The sequence below is a fragment of the Mobula birostris genome, chromosome 7, assembly GCF_030028105.1.
Source record: "Mobula birostris isolate sMobBir1 chromosome 7, sMobBir1.hap1, whole genome shotgun sequence".
NCBI classification, from domain to species: Eukaryota; Metazoa; Chordata; class Chondrichthyes; order Myliobatiformes; family Myliobatidae; genus Mobula; species Mobula birostris.
Genome location: NC_092376.1, coordinates 22,483,509 through 22,505,777, shown reverse-complemented (window position 1 = coordinate 22,505,777; position 22,269 = coordinate 22,483,509). Strand labels below are relative to the sequence as shown.

At 42.6% G+C, this 22,269-nt stretch overlaps 1 protein-coding gene across 3 annotated transcripts in view; it reads left to right on the top strand.

The window, feature by feature from the left end:
• gabrg3 (gamma-aminobutyric acid type A receptor subunit gamma3) overlaps window positions 1-22,269 on the top strand; it is a 775,666-nt gene that overhangs the window by 488,208 nt on the left and 265,189 nt on the right. The window lies entirely within an intron of this gene.

Below are 22,269 nucleotides of genomic sequence, written 5' to 3'. Positions count from 1 at the left end.
ATGTCAAGTTCCCAAGCCTAACGTTGGAGCAAACTGGATCAGATCTTCCAGGGCCATATTCCTCACAAAACATAGAACATAGACAGTACAGCACAGTACTGACCCTTCGGCTCATGATGTTGTGCTGATCTTTTAATCCACTCCAATCCTTTTTTCCCACTTTGCCCTCCATTTCTCTTTCACCCATGTGCCCATCTAAGAGTCTACTAAACATACCAAATGCATCTGCATCTACTACCAACCCTAGCAATGTGTACGTAGTTACTAACCTCTGACACCCTCCTGTACTTTCCTTTAATCATATTAAATATATATCCTTTCATATTAGCTGCTGCTACTAAGGACTAGGTTGCAACGGAAGAGAAAGTGAAGAGTAAGAGAAGTCATGCTGCACATGATCGGATAGTATGCTCAATTTCATCGTATATGCAGCATCTTCTGAGTGATATTCACTTTACCTCTGTTAGTAAAAATAAGGAGGTCATCTCTCCCAATGCTGGGAATGTTATTCTTTATTAGTAGAAACATAGAAACATGGAAAACCTACAGCACAATACAGGCTCTTTGGTGCACAATGCTGGCCGAACATGTACTTACTTTAGAAATTACCTAGGGTTACCTATAGCCCTCTATTTTTCTAAGCTCCATGTACCTGTCCAAGAGGCTCTTAAAAGACCCTATTGTATCCACCTCCACCACCATCGCTGGCAGCCCATTCCATGCACTCACCACTCTCTGTGTAAAAAAACTTTCTATCTAAGTGCCTCTTAAATTTTCCTGACATATCTGCCTCTACCACCTGGCAGCACGTTTCATGCACATACCACTCTCTGTGTATAAAAAAAAACCTCCAAAATTCCCACTGTACTTTCCTCCAGGCACCTTAAAACATTATCCATTTCCACCTGGGATAATGTCACGGACTGCCCACTCTATCTATGACTCTTATCATCTTGTACACCTCTATCAAGTCACCTCTCATCCTTCACTTCAAAAAGAAAAGTCCTAGCTCCCTCACCCTATCCTTATAGGACATGCTCTCTAATCCAGGCAGCATCCTGGTAAATCTCCTCTGCAGCCTCTCTAAAATTTCCACAAGCTTTCTATGATGAGGCAACCAGAACTGAACACAATATTCCAAGTGTGGTCCATTTAGTGTTTTATCGAGCTGCAACATTACCTCATAGTTCTTGAATTCAGTCCCCAGACTAACAAAGGCCAACAAATCATAAACCTTATCAACTTGTGCTGAAACTTTGAGGGATCTATGGACGTGGGTCCGAAGACCCTTCTGTTTCTCAACACTTCCAAGAATTCTGCCGTTAACCTTGTACTCAGCCTTGAGGGTTGACGTTCCAAAGTATATCACTTCCAACTTTTCTGGAAAGAACTCCATTTTCCATTTCTCAGCCCAGCGCTACTTCGTGTTAATGTCCTGTCATAATCTGTGAATGTTTACACGATCAACAACACCACCAACCTGTGAACACCGCCGGTTAGGGACCTCCAGAAAGAATATATTCCATTTAATAACACACTCTGCTTTCTGTAGGCCAGCCAATTCAGAGTCTATTTTTCCAAGTTTCCATGAATCATAAGTCTCCTGAATTTCTGAATGACACTGCCGTAGATGTTGTCAGCATCCATGAATGTTGTCAAATGTTGTCAAACTAATATCCATATATACACCATATCCACCTCTCTACCTTCATCAATTTGTTTTGTCGCTTCCTCGAAGAATTTCATCAGGTTGGTAAAGCATGTCCTGCCCCACACAAGGCGTGCTGACTATCCCTAATCAGACGATGCTTCTCCAAATGCTTGTAAATCCTGTCCCTAAGAATCTCTTCAGTAGTTTGCCTACCATTGATCTAAGACTTGCTGCTATATAATTCGCAGAATTTTCCCCAGTACCTCTCTTGAATGAGCAGTGTCTGAAATACATTTGATTTCATGTTGGTGAGGTCTACTATCATAATTTTGGGTGTAGCCCTGGAGAAGCAGCTTTTCAATTGTGGCAGAGCTCAGCAAGTACTCCTGCTTGTTATTATGGGCCACAGATACTGCTAACAGTCTTTGTCAGTGTTCCCAGTAGAGCCCAGCTGTGCTTGTTACACATAGCTCCCAGGGTAAACGTTCACCTACTTTCAGCCATCTGTAATCTGAGATGAACTGGAGGTCGTATTGCCCGCAGTATCTCAACGCATGTGAGCTTGTATTAACCCAGGGAAGGTTTGGCTTTGATGATATAGGTATCTTCGAATGCATGTTAACTAAACCTGAGCATTATGGGTTGAAAATAAGCCTCTCTATAATCTGACATAACAAATGACCTTCAGCAGGACATAGGAGGTCAAGGATAATATTGAATTAGATGATCCCATAACATAATCGCTGTCATTTCTGGTACTGAATACTAAACATTTGAGGTTATCGGTGTGAAATACCCAATAGCTGTGATATTGATTAAACTTGCAGGTGCCTCTTCTAAACTGACGATGCAATAACCTGACCATTATATTGAAGGAAGATTAAAATGGAGCCAGTCTGTCATTTTTTAACCTGGCAAACTGCTTGTTTATATAAAAAAAACCCATGCAAAGCTAGTGAAATGTCATGAGACAGTTGCAAAGCGAGAATTTTATTCTCCATGCACAACTGGCTTGTACCCTGGAAGACGTGTCATCATCAGAATTCCCTGATGTTGGTACAGCTTGCACAGGATGTTACTGGAATTTCTTCCTTCACTGTTCTTGCTTGTGATTGACATGCTGTGATTTTCACAGATCAGTTAGCCTGTCCTTTAGAAGCAGAAATGCTCATGGGGATTTGGTCCTGTCTACACCACATTGGTAATGTTGATAGAGACTACTGAAGAGTTCACTTTCAACCAAACTAAAGGTGCAAAAATCCTCTCTGGAAGCAGTGATGTAGCCTAGTCTGGTTTAAACTCAGACATCAGCATTCTTGTCATTGAAGGTTATTGCTAGAAGTTTCATAGCATAAAAAATGATCAAAGTTTACGAAGCGCTGAGGTCAAGACGGTTGAGAGCTTCAAGTGTCTGGGAGTGAACATCACCGATAGCCTGTCCCGATCCAATCATATAGATGCCATGACCAAGAAATCACACCAGCACCTCAACCTCCCCATGAGGCTAAAAAATTATGACCTATCCCCTCGACTCTCACCAGTTTTTATGGATGCACCACTACAGATGCATCATATCTATGTATAACAACTGCTCCACTGTAAATGCAAGAGTTGTGGACACATCCTAATACAGCTTCAGGTCCTGAAGATAGGTCTCGGCCTGAAATGTTGACCATATAACCATATAACAATTACAGCACAGAAACAGACCATCTCGGCCCTTCTAGTCCATGCCGAACTCTTACTTTCACCTAGTCCCACCGACCTGCACTCAGCCCATAACCTTCCATTCCTTTCCTGTCCGTATAGCTGTCCAAATTAACTTTAAATGACAACATCGAACCTGCCTCAACCACTTCTGCTGGACGCTTGTTCCACACAGCTACCACTCTCTGAGTAAAGAAGTTCCCCCTCATGTTACCCCTAAACCTTTGCCCTTTAACTCTCAACTCATGAGTGTTGAGAGTCTCTCGACTGTTAACTCTTTTCCATAGATGCTACCTGGCTTGCTGAGTTCCTCCAGCATTTTGTGTGTGTTGCTTAGATTTCTAGTATCTACAAGTTTTCTCTTGTTTAGGTTCTTGATTAGTAAGGGTGTCAAAGGTTAGGGAGAAAAGGCTGGAGAATGGGATTGAGAGGGATAATAAAACAGCCATAATGGAATGGCAGAGCAGACTCAATGAGCTGAATAACCTAGGTCTGCTCCAATGTCTTTTGTCCTATATCTTAAGTCTAACTTCAGCAATGTGATCATATACTTTTAGGCCAACGCTCCATTCGGCCCTGATGGACTGCTAAGTAACGTGAAATACCGAATAGATGGTGAAATATTACTGAGGCTCTCTCAGGTAGATAGGAGCAACAACATTACACTATTTAAAAAAGAATGTTATATTCCAACATCTCGACGTACAATTTCCATTTGGGCCTCCAAACAACCTTCTTTGGGCTTCAATCTGGACTTCCACTCAACGTTCAGGCTTTGATCCAGACTGCCAATTGACCTTTATGCTTTGATTCTGACCTCCATTTGACCTTCAGACTTTGATCTGGACCTCTGATTGACCTTCGGGGTTTGATCGATGACCTTTGGGCTTTGATCTTTGGTATTGACCCAGAATTGCGGCATTTAACGAATGAGGGCTCAAACATCAGACTGACCACCAATAGCCCACGTCACCTCATGGAAGACCAGATATGAGGTGCCAGGTCATTTGTGAGTCTATCCCATTTTTCATGTTTGCAGTGTATCATGACACAATGGAGACTGTCCTTGGTATGACTTTATATCCATAAGATATACAACGGTCTCTTCGACCAATGCAGTTGTGAACAGATACATCTGCCAAGGGCAGATAGTGGAGGATGAGATCAAGCAGGTTTGTCTTTCAAATTGGTTCACTCTCACTAGCCACAAAACTCTCTACTTCAATCCTTCCTTTGGGATTCAGACAACTGGGGCCATTGATGCAAGCAGGCCATCCTTGGAGATGTCTCAGCATGGAAGAGTACCAAGTTAGGGGAGTACAGTAGATGGAAATCAGTGGAAAGTTCTGACCAGATGACATTCTGAATGGTTGCATGGCTACTTAGTATGTAGGCTCCGATTCACAGGAATGAAAGAGGCTACAGAGGATTGTAGACTTGGCCAGGTCCTTCATGGACATAAGTCTCATGCCATCACAGGCATATTGAAAAGGCAGCACCTCAAAAAGGCAGCATCCACCATTAAGGACCCTCACTGTCTAGGTAAGCACTCTTCTCATGACTACCATCAAGGAAGAAATACAGGAGCCTAAAGATGCAAACTCAACATTTTAGGTACAGCTTCATTCTGTCCACCATCGGATTTCTGAATAACCCATGAACACAATGAACACTACCCCACTATTCCGCTTCTCCACGGTTTATTTATTTTCAAAGTTCAAAGTAAATTTTTTAATCAAAGTACATATAGGTCACCATAGACAGTACTGTGTAGAAGTCTTATTCACATATATGTAGCTAGGATGCCTGAGCTTTTGCACAGTACCGTAGTACTTTTATGTATTGCATTCTACTGCTACTGCAAAAAAAAACTAATTTCTAGACTTATGTGAGTGATGATAAACCTAATTCTGATTTGGGACTCTATTGTGGACTGAGAGTGGGGAGGGGGCAGGGAGAGGGGAATCATGTTTGGGAAAAGGGGAATGGAGAGGGGAGGAAGCAGGAAGCACCAGAGAGATCAATAAACCCAATTGTTTGGAACCAAGTAACCTTGCCGGGTGTCTCAGGGCTGGGTGTGTCTGCACTTGGGCGACTCGTCCTGGTACTCCTTCTCTGCCACTCGTTCCGCAGTGCTGCACCCTTGCCATCCCAGCATCCTCTGCTCCTGCCAGATTTACAGACTTGCTCTCCACTCCATGTTGACAAAAACAGCACTGTGTAAAAGTCTTAGGCCTCCCTAGCTATATATACGTGGCTAAGAATTTTGCACAGTACTCCACAATCTCGAGACTCGTTTCCCGACGGGCCTACTCAGTAAATCCACGGACCATTATAGAATCAATGAAAGACTGCACTCCACAGGGAGAACAAACCCTGTGCAAATAAAAAGGAAAATGAAAAGGAGAAAAAAAGCATATTTTTAAGTGTTTACTTTTTATTGCAACTTCTAGCTGTTGTTTAATGTATTGCCTGTACCGCTGCAGAATCTCCTAAAGCAACAATTTGCACAATGAAGGACAAGGGTAAAATATGCATGAGATCATGTCCACCTGAAAGTACCCCTCCAAGTTGCACACCACCCTAACCTGGAATTTCATTTTGATCGTCATCTAGGTGTTACAACTCCCTGCCCAATAACACTGCGGAATGCCTTCACCACTAAGGCTAGTGTGGTTCAGGAAGGTAGCTTATCATGGGCAGTTGGAGTTGCAGTTTATGGGCAGCCTGTCTAGTGATGCGCAGATCCTGAAAAATGAGTAAAATGTAACTGCATATTTGTTAACTTAGAACCTTAAATGTTAGCTTTCACAGGTAATGAAAGAATTAAGGGAAATAAATGTACTTGATAAGTATCAGGAAAGCAAACCATTAGATAAGCAAAGCAAATAAATAGCGAGAAAGGAGAGATTAAAAATGTTGGAATCTGGAGCAACAAATAAACTACTGCAGGAATTCAGCAGTGCAGGCCGTATCTATAGGGGAGGGGTTCCCCACCTTTTTTATGGACCCCAAGTTGGGACCCGCTGCTGCAGAGGGAAATGCACCGCCCACATTTTGGGTCAAGACCCTTCATCTGAACTGCTGCCCAACTGCACTTAGGAATAGTCAAGTAGTAGTACAGATGAAGCATCGCAACCGAATCTTGATTGTCAATTTCCCTCTACAAGTGCTGACAGACTGGACTGATTACCATAAGACCATAAAACATAGGAGCAGAATTAGGTTATTTGGCCCATCGAGTCTGCTCCACCACTTAATCATGGCTGATCCAATTTTACTCTCCTCAGCCCCGCTCCCCAGCCTTCTGTCTGTAACTTTTGATGCTGCATTCAATCAGGAACCCCTCGAGCTCTGCCTTAAATATACCTAATGACCTGGCCTCCACAGCTGCTTGTGGTAATAAATTCAACAAATTCCCCACCTTCTAGCTAAAGAAATTTCTCTGCATCTCTGTTTCAAATGGACGCCCCTCTATCCTGAGGCTGTGCCCTCTTATCCTAGACTCTCCCACCATGGGCAACGTCCTTTCCACATCCACTCTGTCTAGCCCTTTCAACGTTTGAAAGGTTTCAATGAGAACATCCCTTATCCTTCTAAATTCCAGCAAGTACAGACGTACAGCAATCAAACGTTCTTCATATGATAACCCTTCCATTCTCAGAATCATCCTTGTGAACCTCCTCTGAACCCTCTACAATGCAAGCACATCTTTTCTCAGCTGAGGAGCCCAAAGCTGTTCACAATACTCAAGGTGAAGCCTCACCAGTGCTTAATAAAGCCTCAGCATCACATCCCTTCTCTTGTATTCTAGACCTCTTGAAATGAATACTAACATTGCTTTTGCCTTCCTCACCATCGACTCTACCTGCAAGTTAACTGTTGGGGTGTTCTGCACAAGGGTTCCTAAGTCCCTTTGCATCTCAGACTTTTGGATTTTCTCCCTGTTTAGAAGATAGTCTGCACATGTATTTCTACTGACAAAGTGCATGACCATGCATTTTCCAACATTGTATTTCATTTGCCACTCTCTTGCCCATTCTCCCAATCCATCTAAGTCCTTCTGCAGCCTACCTGTTTCCTCAACACTAATGCCCCTCCACCAATCTTCACATCATCTGCACACTTGGCAATAAAGCCATCTATTTCATCATCTAAATCATTGATATGCAGCATAAAAAGAAGTAGTCCCAACACCGACAGTTGCTGACCACCACTAGTCACTGGCAGCCAACCAGAAAAATATTATTTTATTCCCACTCACTGCCTTCTACCAAACAGCCAATATTCTAACCATGCCAGTAATTTTCCTATAATGCCATGAGGTCTTAACTTGGTAAGCAGCCTTATGTGTGGCATCTTGTCAAAGGCCTTCTGAAAGTCCAAATATACGCTACATCCACTGCATCCCCTTTATCTATTCTACTTGTAATCTCCTTAAAGAATTCCAACAGGTTCATCAGGCAAGAATTTCCCTTATGGAAACCATGCTGACTTTCTCCTATCTTGTTCTGTGTCACCATAACTTCATCCTTAACAAATTGACTCAAACATCTTCCATCCACTGAGGTCAGGCTAACTGGTCTATAATTTCCTTTCTGTTGCCTCTCCTTTCTTGAAAAGTGGAGTGACACTTGCAATTTTCCAATCCCCTGGCACCATGACAGATCCAATGATTTTTGAAAAATCATTACTAATGCCTTCACAATCTCTAACACTAACTCTTTCAGAACCCTAAGATGTAGTTCATCTGGTCCGGGTGACTTATATACCCTTTCAGCTTTTTGAGCACCTTCTCCCTTGTAATAGGAACTGCACTCTCTTCTCTTCCCTCACACCCTTCAACATCTGGCACACTGCTAGTGTCTTCCACAGTGAAGACTGATGCAAAATACTCATTTAGTTCATCTGCCATCTCCTTGGTCCTTATTATTATTTCTCCAGCCTCATTTTTGAGCCATCCTATATCAACTCTCATCTCTTTATTTTTTACATACTTGAAAAAGCTTTTACTATCTATTTTTATATTGTTTACTAGCTTGCTTTCATATTTCATCTAATCCCTCCTAATGATTCTTTTAGTTGCTCTCTGTACGGTTTTAAAATCTTTCCAATCCTCTATCTTCCCACTAAGTTATGTGTTGTTGTATGCCCGCTCTTTTGCTTTTACATTAACTTTGACTTCCCTTGTCAGCCACAATTGTACTATTTTGCCATTTGAGTATTTCTTTGTTTTTGGAACAGAGCTATCCTGTACCTTCCTCATTTTTCCTAGAAACTCATGTCATTGCTGCTCTGCTGTCATCTCTGCCAGCATCTCCTTCCAATTTACTTTGGCCAACTGCTGTCTCATACCACTGCAATTTCATTTACTCCACTGAAATACTATTATGTTAGACTTTACTTTCTCCCTATCAAATTTCAAGTTGAACTCAGTCATATTGTGATCACTGGTTGCTAAGGGTAATCGCCTCCTTTTCATTACATAATATCCAATCCAGTATAGCTGATCCCCTAGTAGGCTCAAAGACAAACTGCTCTATAAAGCCATCTCATAGGCACTCAACAAACTCACTCTCTTGGGATTCATTTCCAACCTAATTTTCTCAATCAACCTGCATGTTGAAATGAGAATATTCCTTTTTTACACACCTTTTCTATTTCCTGTTGTAATCTGTGGTCGACATCCCATCTACTGTTGGGAGGCCTGTATATAACAACTATCAGGGTCCTGTTACCCTTGAAGTTTCTTAACTCAACCTACAAGGATTCAACCTCATCCGACCTTATGTCACACCTTTCTTCTGAGTTGGTGCCATACTTTACCAGCAGAGCCATACCAACCCCTCTTCCTACCTTCCTATTCCTCTGATATAACATGTAACCTTGGACATTCGGCTCCCAGAGATAACCATCCTTCAGCCACGATTCAGTGATGGACACAAGATCATACATGACAATCTGTAATAGTACAACAAGATCACCCACCCTCTTTCTTATACTCTGTTCATTGAGATATAACACTTTGAGTGCTGTATTTGCTACCCTTTTTGATTCTGCATCCCTAATGCACCGATACTCACCCTGCTGGCTGCAATTTTGTGCTATCATCTCCTTGCCCTTCCTAACAGTCTGACTGCATGCTACCTTTGCTTTTCTACCATCCTTCCCATCCTGAGTCCCTTTACTCCGGTTCACAACCCCCGAACAAATTAGTTTAAGCCCTCCCCAACAGCTCTAACAAACCTGCCTGTGAGAATATTGGTTCCCCTCGGGTTCAGGTGAAACCTGTCACTTTTGTACAGATTTTACCTCCCCCCCCCAGAAGAGATCCCAAGGTTTCAAGAACCTGAAGCCCTGGCCCCTGCACCAGCTTCTCAGCCACGCAGTGATTTGCCAAATCTTCCAGTTTCTACCCTCACTGGTGTGTGGCATAGGCAGCAACCCAGAAATTACTACCCAGGAGGTCTACTTCTCAGCTTTCTACCTAGCTCTCTAAATTCTTTTTTCAGGACCTCTTTGCTTTTCCTTCCTATGTCATTGGTACCAATATGTACCGAGACATCTGGTTGCTCTCCCTCCCAACAAGATATTGTTGGCACAGTCCAAGATGTGGCTGATCGTGGCACCTGGGAGATAACATACCATCCAGGTGTCTGGTTCACGTCCACAGAATCTCCTGTCTGTTCCCCTGACTATTGAGTCCCCTATCACTACCACCCCCACCACCTCCATTATTCCCTTGTGCACCATGGACTTATGTTCAGTGCCAGTAACCCGGTCTCCATGGCATTCCCCTGGAAGCACATCCCCCACAACAGTTTCCAAAGTGGCATACTTATTTTTGAGAGGAATAGCCGCAGGGGTGCTCTGTGCTAACTGCCTATTCACATTTCCATTTCTCCTGACGGTCACCCAGCTACTCACCTCCGGCAACTTCAGGGTGACTACTTCCCGGTAATTCTGATTCCTCACTCTCCCATTCAAGCTGAAGGTCTTTGGCTGCTGCTCCAGCTCCCTAACACGGTCTTCACGGAGCTGCAGCTGGATACGCTTCACGCACCTGTAGTTCTCTGGGAGACTCTGAGTCTCCCAGAACTCTAACATCTGGCATGAAAAGCACATAACACCCATTTCCCCCCAGTAGCTTGTGCCTTTTGCTAAATGATCAGGAGATTCATTTTAATAATCTGATCACAAGTGAAGTCATTATTGGATTTTTTGGATACTAATTTAGATTTTCCTTTGAGAAATAATTGCAGATTTGTGAAACATTGGTGGATATAGAAAACACTGGGGTTTCAGAACATCTCACTATTCAGACAATGCCTTGGGGTCTGCTATAGACATACAGGGCCTAAATTCCCATTCAAAAAAAAATCTCAAAGTACTAATACATCACTCCTTCAGCAGGGATCTGAAATGTCAGCTTTCATCATGTGCTGCAGTCTTGCTGTGAGAGTGAAATCTCCTTTGGAGTCAGAGATATGATGAGGCACCAGGCAAGTGCCTTAGAATCTTGGCAAACAATCTGCGATAGAGCTGATGCAAAGTCTGAAAGGATGCTTAGTGTAAAGGGCACACAAACAGATCAGCAAAGGTCAGCAGCTTTGTGAATCCTTTACTCCAGTGGGATTAAGGGTACAGACACAGCCCCACCTGTAGCAACAAGGGCTTCTCTATACAAAACAAATAGGAGACATAACATTGAGGATTTTCATTCAAAGTTCCAGGAAGCAATAAGCAAAATTTAATGTTACATTGAGGCTGCAACCTACCGGATAGTTCTGGAATTAGGAAGTATGATTTAGGGATTGGCATTCAGTCTACGACATTCATAGATCTAGCAACACCTCTCTGAAAAGATTTGAATACATAGGAGCCTAAGAAGCTGCATGGAATAATGGACTCAGCTGTATCCATCCCTCCCCACCATGAGGCACTCCCTCAAGAAGGCAACATCATTCAAAGATCACCTCCATATGGGCCATGCCATCTTCTCATGAGCAGGAGGTACAAAAGCCTGAAGCTCCATGCCACTAGGCTGAAGAACTACTTCCCTTCAACCAGTTAGATCTTGAACCGAGCTGTACAATGTTAATCTAACTACTTAAGTATAGCAACACCATGGCGACTTTGCACTATAATGGGTTTGATTCTGATTGTTCAAAGTTTAAAGTTCTGTTTCAATATTTTTATTAATTTCCACATAGAAAAATACAGAGTATATGAAGATAGATATTATGAATCGAAAAAAAGATAGAATAGTACCAAATACATTATATTTAAGTCACACTTACAATCGCAGTACCCCATATTCATAATCAAACACATAAATTAAATTAAATTGTAATATTGAAATGTGATCATTTTATTATAGTGAAAATCTAAACCCCCCACCAAGATCGAAGCTGTTTGGTAAAGGAAAAAAATCCTTATCACATAGTGATTTATGTTATTAGCCAACATCTGTACTTTAACACCAATCAAAGATTTTGAAAATAGTTCAAAAATGGTCCCCACAATGTTTGAAAGTCTTGGTTAGAATCAGAAATTGAACAACAGATCTTCTCTAAATTTAAGCATGACATAACATCGTGTAACCATTGAGCGTGAGTAGGCTGAGCAACATCCTTCCATTTAAGCAACACCGCCCTCCTAGCCACAAGAGAAATAAAGCCAGTATATGCAAATCGGATGTCTCCAAAGTTATTCCTTTTTTTCCAACAATACTAAACAAGGCAGTCAAAGGGTTAGGCTTAAAATTTTAAAAGTTTAAGGTTCTAAGGAAAATTTATTAGCAAAGTACATATATGTCACCATGTACAAACCTGAGATTCATTTTCTTGTGGCATAGTCAATAAATCCAAGAATATAATAGAATCAATGAAAGACTGCGCACTACACGATGGTCAAACAATCAATCTGCAAAAGACAACAAACTGGGTAAATACAAAAGATAAAAAAGAAATAATAATAATGAATAAATAAGCTCTAAATATTGAGAATATGAGATGAAGAGTTGTTGACATTGAGTCCATTGGTTGTGGGAAGATTTCAGTGAAGGGGCAAGTGAAGTTGAGTGAAGTTGGTTCAAGACCCTGGTGGTAGAGGGGTGATAACTGTTCCTGAACCTGGTGGTTGAGGGGTAATAACTGTTCCTGAACCTGGTGGTTGAGGGGTAATAACTGTTCCTGAGCCTGGTGGTAGAGGGGTGATAACTGTTCCTGAACCTGGTGGTTGAGGGGTAATAACTGTTCCTGAACCTGGTGGTTGAGGGGTAATAACTGTTCCTGAGCCTGGTGGTAGAGGGGTGATAACTGTTCCTGAACCTAGCAGTGTGGCTCTTAAGGCTCCTGGCCCTTCTTCCTGATGGCAGCAGCGATCATGACCTGGGTGTTAGGAGTCTGTGATGATGGATGTTGCTTTCTTGTGAATAATGTTTATCTGACGCTATTTTTCTGTGATACTGCTGCAAGTTTTTCATTGCAACTGTGCATACATGTACTTGGGCAAGTGCCAATAATCTCAGCTTTGAAGATTTTACAAGTTGCCTGAGCCATCGGGGTATTCATTGCTACTGTGGTCTGTAGCCCTCCTACATGAGGAATGACATGTCTTCAGCAGTCAACGTTGCATGAATTTGATTACTCCATGGAGTCCAAGATGAAGTCCTGATGGAAGGGTGTTGGCCTGAAATGTTGACTGTTACTCCCCCCACCATAGATGCTGCCTGACTTACTGAATTCTTCCAGCACTTTGTGTGTGTGTTCTACACTTAGTGGCCACGTTCTTAAGTAAGTCCTGTACCTAGTAAAGAGACCACTGAGTCTATGTTTGCAATCTTCTGCTGCTGTAACCCACTCATTTCAAGGATCAACATGTTGTGCGTTCAGAAATGCTATTCTGCACACCACTGTTGTAACACATGGTTCTTTGAGTTACTGTTGCCTTCCTGTCAGCTTGAACAAGCCTGGCCATTGTCCTCCAACTTCTCTTTTTAACAAGGCATTTTTGTCTACAGAACTGCTGCTAACTGGATTTTTTTTTTGTTTTTCACACTGCATGGAAATCCCAGGAGATCAGCATTTTCTGAGGTACCCAAACCACCCCGTCTGGCACCAACAATTATTATACGGTCAAAGTCTTGCAGATAGATTTAGGACAGTTAGAAAAGTGGGCTGAAAGATGGCAGATGGAGTTTAATGCTGAAAAATGTGAGGTGCTACATTTTGGTAGAACTAATCAAAATAGGACATACATGGTAAATGGTAGGGCATTAAAAAATGCTTTAGAACAGAAGGATCTAGGAATAATGGTGCATAGTTCCCTGAAGATGGAATCTCATGTGGATAGGGTGGTGAAGAAAGCTTTTGGTTTGCTGGCCTTTATTAATCAAAGCATTGAGTATAGGAGTTAGGATGTAATGTTGAATTTGTATAAGGCATTGGTAAGGCCAAATCTGGAGTATTGTGTACAGTTCTGGTCACCGAATTATAGGAAAGATGTCAATAAAATTGAGAGAGTACAGAGAAGATTTACTAAAATGTTGCCTGGGTTTCCTCTCCTAAGTTACAGAGGAAGGTTGAACAAGTTAGGTCTTTATTCTTTGGAGCGTAGAAGGTTGAGAGGAGACTTAATAGAGGTGTTTAACATTATGAGGGGGATTGACAGAGTTGACATGGTTAGACTTTTTCCATTGAGAGTGGGGAAGATTCAAACAAGAGGGCATGGGTTGAGAATTAGAGGACAAAAGTTTAGGGGTAATATGAGGGGGAACTTCTTTACTCAGAGAATGATAGCAGTGTGGAATGAGCTTCCAGCAGAAGTGGTTGAGGCAGGTTCTATGTTGTCGTTTAAAGTTAAATTGGATAGATATATGGACAGGAAAGGAATGGAGGGTTATGGGCTGAGTGCAGGTCGGTGGGAATAGGATAGGATAAGAGTTCGGCATGGACTAGAAGGACCGAGATGGCCTGTTTCCGTGCTGTAATTGTTATATGGTTATATGGTTACATAAAGTCACTTAGATCACATGTATTTTATCTTATTTTATTTGGAGATACAGCGTGGAATAGACCCTTCTGACCCTTCAAGCTACACTGCCCAGCAGCACTTGACAAACTAGATTTAACTCTATTCTCTTCAAGGGACAATTTACAATAACCAGTTAAGATTCCTGGTATGTCCTTGGACAGTGGGAATAAACCAGAGGACCTGGAGAAAATCCACAGATTCCATGGGAAGGATATACAGACACTCCTGTCAGAGAACGCTGGGATTGAACTCCAAACTCCAAACTCCAAAGACCCAAGCTGTAAAAGTATCTTGCTAACCGCTACACTACTGTGGCCCTCCCGTCAGCCTGTTCCAGCCTGCCAATTCTCCTCTGACCTCTCTCATTAACAGGGCATTTTTGCCCACTGAATTGCCACTCTCTAGATTTTTTTTTGTTTTCACACCATTCTCTGTGAACTCTAGCAATTATGGTATATTAAAATCCTCAGAGATCAGCTGTTTCTGAGATACTCAAACCACAAGCACAAGGAAATCTGCAGATGCTGGAATTTCAAGCAACACACACAAAAAAAATGCTGGTGAAAGCAGCAGGCCAGGCAGCATCTCTAGGAAGAGGTACAGTCGATGTTTCGGGCCGAGACCCTTCGTCAGGACTAACTGAAAGAAGAGATAGTAAGAGATTTGAAAGTGAGAGGGGAGGGGTGATCCGAAATGATAGGAGAAGACAGGAGGGGGAGGGATGGAGCTAAGAGCTGGACAGTTGATTGGCAAAAGGGATACGAGGCTGGAGAAGGGAGAGAATCATGGGACGGGAGGCCTATGGAGAAAGAAAGGGGGAGGGAAGCCAGAGGATGGGCAAGGAACATAGTGAGAGGGACAGAGGGAGAAAAAAGAGAGAGCGAGAGAGAGAGAAAACAAACAAACAAATAAATAAATAAATAAATAAACAATGGATGGGGTATGAAGGGGAGGTGGGACATTAACGGATAGAGAAGTCAATGTTCATGCCATCAGGTTGGAGGCTACCCAGACGGAATATAAGGTGTTGTTCCTCTAACCTGAGTGTGGCTTCAAACCACCCTGTCTTGCACAAAGAAACATTCCATGGTCAAAGTCACTTAGATCACATTTCTTCCTCATTTTGATGGTTGGTCTGAACAACAACTGAAACTCTTCGCCCTGTCTACATGCTTTAATGCATTGATTTGCCGCCATATGTGTGGCTGAGTAGGTATTTGCGTTAATGAGCAGGTGTACAGGTGTATCTAATAAAGGGACCACTGAGTGTACAAACATCACAAGCAAGTCACAGAATCTCTGCTTGCTCAAGCAAACACCTTCAGCAATTTCCCAGTGGAGCAGCAGTAGCAGTTCGAGAGATTGCCACAGTTTTTCAGATGACACTACTTGTAGATGTCTAGGGGATTATTGATAGCAATTGCACAAAAACCCAGTTCCTTGAATTGCTGAGGCCATTGTTAAATGTCATCACAATCCAGCAGCATTTGACCAGCTACACAGTATCAAGCAAGCTAACCTTCATCCTCAACCTATGTACAGATCATCTCATCTATCCTTTCAAAAGTCCTCAACACTCCATCTTTGTATTAAGTACCTCAGCCTAGACACCTGGAGGATATTTTGCCTCAGGCTATTCACACACTATCTGCATGTCAATCATCAGATTGCTTTTGATGGGTGTAAGTGACCTGCAACTATTACAAGATTGACGTTTGATTTTATTGAAAGACACACTCAGCTCCATCACGGGCACAACCCTCCCCCACCATCTAAGGCACCCTCAAGAGGCAGTGCTTCAAGAAGGCAACATCCATCACTAAGCTCCTTCACTTTCCTGCACATGCCTACTTCTTGTTACTATGAATTGGGAGGAGGTACAGGAGCTTGAAGACACACACCCAATGTTTTCGGAACATTGTTCTCCCATCTGCCATTAGATTACTGAACTGGGCATTAGCACTATCTCAGTATTTCTCTTCTGCATTATTATTTTTTGAACATAGTAATTTTTATGGCTTTCACTGTACTGCTGCTGCAAAGCAAAAAATTCAAGGCGTACAGTATGCCTGTGATTTGGGGCAACTTGGTGGCTTAGCAGTTAGCATAACGCTGCTATAGTGCCAGTGAACCAGGTTCAATTTCACTGCTGTCAGTAATAGGTTTTACATTCTTCCCATGACCATTTGGGTTTCCTCCGAGTGCCTTGGTTTCCTCCCACATTCCAAAGGTGTACGGGACGGCAGGTTAATTCGTCTTATAGGTGTATTTGGGCCGTGAGGACTCATTGGTTCTGAAGGGCCTGTAAAGTTCAAAGTTCAAATAAAATATCACACCGGAGGAATATTGTATCATTTCTTAATGCATGCATTACTAAATGACAATAAAAGAGGGCTGCGTGTCCTCATAATCTAATCTAATCTAAAAGAATATATTATCAAAGGACATGAATGTCACCATATACAACCTTGAGATTCATTTTCTTGTGGGCATACTCAATAAACTTATAGAATAATCGCCATAACAGCATCAATGAAAGACCACCCAACTTGGACGTTCATGCAGAGTGCAGAAGACAACAAACTGAGAAGATTCAAAAAGAGAGAGATAATAATAATAAATAAGCAATAAATATCGAGAATATGAGATGAAGAGTCCTTGAAATTGACTCCATTGGTTGTGGGAACATTTCAATGATGGGGCAAGTCAAGTTGAGTGAAGTTATCCCCGGATTGTTGAGAATGTGTTACTATGCTGTATCTCAAAATAAAATAAAAATAAATAAATCATAAACTTGGTATATTAAATTTATTACTTAGTCATTTGTTGGTGAGGCAGCTTGAGGCCTTTCAGAAATTTTGGGTGGGCTGCAATCATAAAGATTTCTTAGGGACTCAGCAGGAGCCTATAAAAAGAAGTGAGGTGTAAACAGAGTGACCATTGTTGAAGTGGACAGTGTTACAGTGGCTAGGCCTCGGCACCACAGGCACAGGCTAGAACTTAAGCTTGAGAAGTTCAGGGTATAACAAGTGTAGGGAGGATGGTCATTAAGACAGTGAAATGCTCCTCCTGAGAGATGTGGGATTGTAGAGCTCTTTATGGTCTCCCTGGTGACTACACCCGTGGGAAGTGCATCTAAATGCAGCTCCTGACTGACAAGGTCAAGGAGCTGGAGCTGGAGCTGAATGTAATCAGGACCATCCGGAAGGCTGAAAAAGTCATAGATGAGGCTTTTACTGAGGTGGTCACACCCAAATTGTAGGTTTCAGATAGTAGATGAAAGACGCCCCCCCCGCCCCCCAGGAGAATTAAGCAGACAGAGCATGGTTCTCCTGTGCCCATTCCCCTGAGTAGTAAGTATACTTATTTATTAATTTATATTTATTTACATCACAGAATATGCCCTTCTGGCTGCGCTGCCCAGCAAACCCTGATTTAACACTATCCTAATCACGGGACCATTTACAATAACCAATAACCGACTAATTAGGTGTCTTTGGGCTGTGGGAGGAAACTGGAGCACCAGGAGAAATCATGCACTTACCACGGGGAGGATGTACAGAGGGTCCTTACAGGTGATATCAGAATTGAGCTTCCAACTCCGAAGCCGGGAGCTGTAATAGTATCGTGCTAACCGCTACTCTACCACGGCGTACACCTTTGGATACTACTGGTGGGGTGGGGGTGAATTATCAGGCCATAGTAGCAGCAGCCAGGCCACTGTCACTGTGGCCTGCTCTGAGGCTCAGCAGGGAGGGGTAAAGTCAGGCAGGGCAATAGTGACAGGAATCTTCAATGTTAGGGGGATGGACAGGAGATTCTGTGGCTTTGAAAGAGAAGCTAGGATGGTGCATTGCCTCACAGGTGCTAGAGTCCAGGATGTCTCAGAGCAGCTGCAGAAGATTCTCAAGTGGGAGGGTGAGCAGCCAGAGGTCATGGTGCACTTTGGCAGCATTGACATAGATAGAAAGGGGGAAGAGGTCCTGCACAGTGAGTATAGGGAGGTGGGAAGAGGCTGAAGAACAGGACCTCCAAAGTAGTAATCTCTAGATTACTCCAAGTACCACATGCTAGTAAAGGCAGGAATAGGATGATAGTACAAATGAGTGGCTAAGAAAGTGGTGCAGGGGGCAGGGCTTCAGATTTCTGGATCATTGGGATCTCTTTTGAGGAAGGTATGACGTGCACAAAAAGGGCAGGTTACCATTGAACCCGAGGGGGATTAATATCCTCACAGGGAGGTTTGCTAAAGCTGTTGGGGAGGGTTTAAACTAATTTGACAGGGGGTTGGAACCGGAGTAATAGGACTGAAAATGGGATATAGTATAAGGAAGTGTATATTCGTGCACATTTTTCAGAAGGAATTAAGGTGTAGATGGCTTACTAAGTAGTGTGAAAATTCAAAGAATAAGAGGTGCAAAGTGATTTGCTTAAGTCAGTGGTCAGGAAGGCTGACTTGCAGGCTGAGTCTGTGGTAAGGAAGTTGCAAATACAATATTAGCATTCATCTTAAGAAGATTAGAAATAAGAGCAAGAATGTAATGCTGAGGCTTGATAAGGCATTGGTCAGACCGCACTTGGAGAATTGTGAGCCGTTTTGAGCTCCTTACCTTAGAAAAAATGTGATTTCATTGGAGAGTGTCCAGTAAGGTTCACAAGAATGATTCCAGGAGTGAAAGGATTAACATATGAGGAGCATTTAATAGCTCTGGGCCTATACCTGCTGGAGTTTAGAAGACTGAAGGGAGAATCTGATTGAAGCCTATCGAATTTCGAAAGGCTTAGATAGAGCGAATGTTGGGAGGCTGTTTCCTATAGTGGGGAAGTATAAGACCAGAGGGACATCCATTTAGAACAAAGATGAGGAGGAATTTCTTTAGCCAGAGGGTGGTGAATATGTGGAATTTGTTACCACAGACGGTTTTGGAGGCCAAGTTATTGAATATATTTAAAGCGGACCTTGAGAGGTTCTTATTAACCAGGGTGTCAAATGTTACAGGGGGAAGTCAGAAGAATGGAGTTGGGATTGGGAAGGATTATAAATCAGCCATGATAGGATGGTGGAGCAGACTCAATGGGTCGAATAGCCTAATTCTGCTCATAAATCTTATGATGTTAGGGATTCTGATTCAGAATCACAGGTTGGCGAATCTCTAGAAGTCTCTACACTGGAGGGTTGGGGAGGCTAAATTCCTGGGTGTATATAAATTTTTGAAGGATCAAGAATTTGAGGGCTGTGAGGAAATACACAGAATCAGAGAAGAGGCCAGGGATACTTATTGAATGGTGGCACAGGCCTGATCGGCCGAGTGGCCCACTTTGGCTCCTGTTTTCCTATGACTGTACGTTCTAATCCATGTACCTCTTGCATTTTTTTTTGTTGTTTAATAGAAGAGGATTTTAAAATAAAATCACCTTGATATGCCTGCAGCAATTTGAGCTTTGATGCTTTGATGCCTTACATTAAAACTCTGATAAGTGCGAGGTGTCATATTTTCGGAAGTCATAGCACATTCACAATGAACAGTAGGGCCCTGGGGAGTATTGTATAATGGAGAGAACTTGAGCTACAAGTTTTATATCTGAATACAATTGCCTAGCAGTTACAGGATGTTGGCATCCTGGTCTTCATTAAGTATAGAAATTGCAAAATTGTGTTGTAGTTGTACAAGAGGCTACACTTGGAATATTGTGTTCAGTCTTGGTTGCTCTGCTTTAGGAAAGATACCATTAAGCTGATGCAGGATTTCCAAGGACTCAAGGGACCGAGTTATGGAGAGGGGTTTAGCTGGTTGGGATTTTATTCACTAGAGAACCGAAGAGTGAAGGGTGGTTTTATGGAGGGGTATATAACCAAGGGGGTCAAAGATAGAGTGAATGTGCAGTCTTTTCCTCACCGTTGATTAATCCTGAAGTTGAGGGCATAAAGTAGGTTTAGGATGAGAGAGGAAGAATTTAATCGAAATCTGGGGTGAATATTTATCACTAGAGTGGGGTCCATATATAGAATGAACTACCAGAGGAAATGGTTGAGGCAGGTATATTAACAATTTTTAAAATACAGTTGCATAGCTGCCTGGATTAGAAAGGCTCAGAAGGTTAGGACTAGCCTTTGCCTTAAGACTCCTGGGTTCCACGATTCTGACATTTCACTATCCAACTATGTGGAAATTCACTAGATAATGTTTTTCAAGTTTCCTTCCAACTCACCAGTGCCCCAGAATTGGTGCTCTCTTCCCCTTTACTTGGCATGAAATTACAATAAATAGATTAAAAAAATAAATATGTAGTGCAAAAGGAAAGGGAAAAATACTGAGGAAGTGTTATGGATTCATTGTCCATTCTGAAATCTGATGGCAGAGGGCAAGAAGCTGTTCCTGAAACATTGAGTGTGTGTCTTCAGGATCCTGTACCTCCTCCTTGATGGTAGCAATGAGAAGAGGATATGTCCTGGTGGATGGGGATCCTTAATGAAGTGTGCAACTGTTTTGAGGCACTGCCTTTTGAAAGAGTCCTGGGTGCTGGGGAAGCCAGTGCCCATGATGGAGATGACTCTGTTTACAAATTTTGCAGCCTTTTCCAAACCTGTGAAGTGGCCACCCTATACCAGATGGTAATGTAACCAGTTAAAATGGTACATAGAAAAACATAGAAAACCTAGAGTACAATACAGGCCCTTTGGCCCACAATGCTGTACTGAACACATTAGAAATTACCTAGGTTACCTTCTATTTTTCAGAGCTCCATGTACCTATCCAGGAGTCTCATAAAAGACCTTATCATATCCGCCTCCAGCACCATCACTGGCAGCCCATTCCACGCACTCACCACTCTATGCATAAAAAACTTACCCCTGACATCTCCTCTGTACCTACTTCCAAGCACCTTAAAACTGTGCCCTCTCGTGGTAGCCGTTTCAGCCCTGAATATCCACATGATCAATGCCTCTATCAGGTCACCTCTCATCCTCTGCCACTCCAAGGAGAAAAGGCCAAGTTCACTCAACCTATTCTCATAAGGCATGCTCCCCAATCCGGGCAACATGCTTGTAAATCTCATCTGCACCCTTTCTATAGTTTCCACATCCTTTCTGTAGTGAGGTGATGAGAACTGAGCACAGTACTCCAAATGGGGTCTGACCAGGGTCCTATATAGCTGTAACATTACACCTCAGCTCTTAAACTCAATCCCATGGTTGATGAAGGCCAATGCACCATATGCTTTCTTAACCACAGAGTCAACCTGCGCAGCAGCTCTGAGTGTCCTGTAGACTCGGATGCCAAGATCCTTCTGATCCTTCACACTGCCAAGAGTCTTACCATTAATACCATATTCTGCCATCATATTTCACCTACCAAAAACTAACCACCTCACACATATGGGTTGAACTCCATCTGCCAATTCTCAGCCCATTTTTGCATCCTATCAATGTCCTGGGTAACCTCTGATATCCATAGAACCATAGAACCATAGAAACTACAGCAACTACATCCCTCCACACTATGCACAAAACCCCCAACCTTTGTGTCATCAGCAAATTTACTAAACCATCCCTCCACTTGCTCATCCAGGTCCTTTATAAAAATCATAAGGGGGTCCCAGAACAGATCCCTGAGGCACACCACTGGTCACCGACCTCCATGCAGAATATGACCCATCTACAACTATTCTTTGCCCTCTGTTGGCAAGCCAATTCTGGATCCACAAAGCAAGGTCCCCTTGGATCCTATGCCTCCTTACTTTCTCAATAAGCCTTGCGTGGGGTACCTTATCAAATGCCTTGCTGAAATCCAGATACACTACATCTACTGCTCTACCTTCATCACCGTGTTCAGTCACATCCTCAGAAAATTCAATCAGGCTCGTAAGGCACG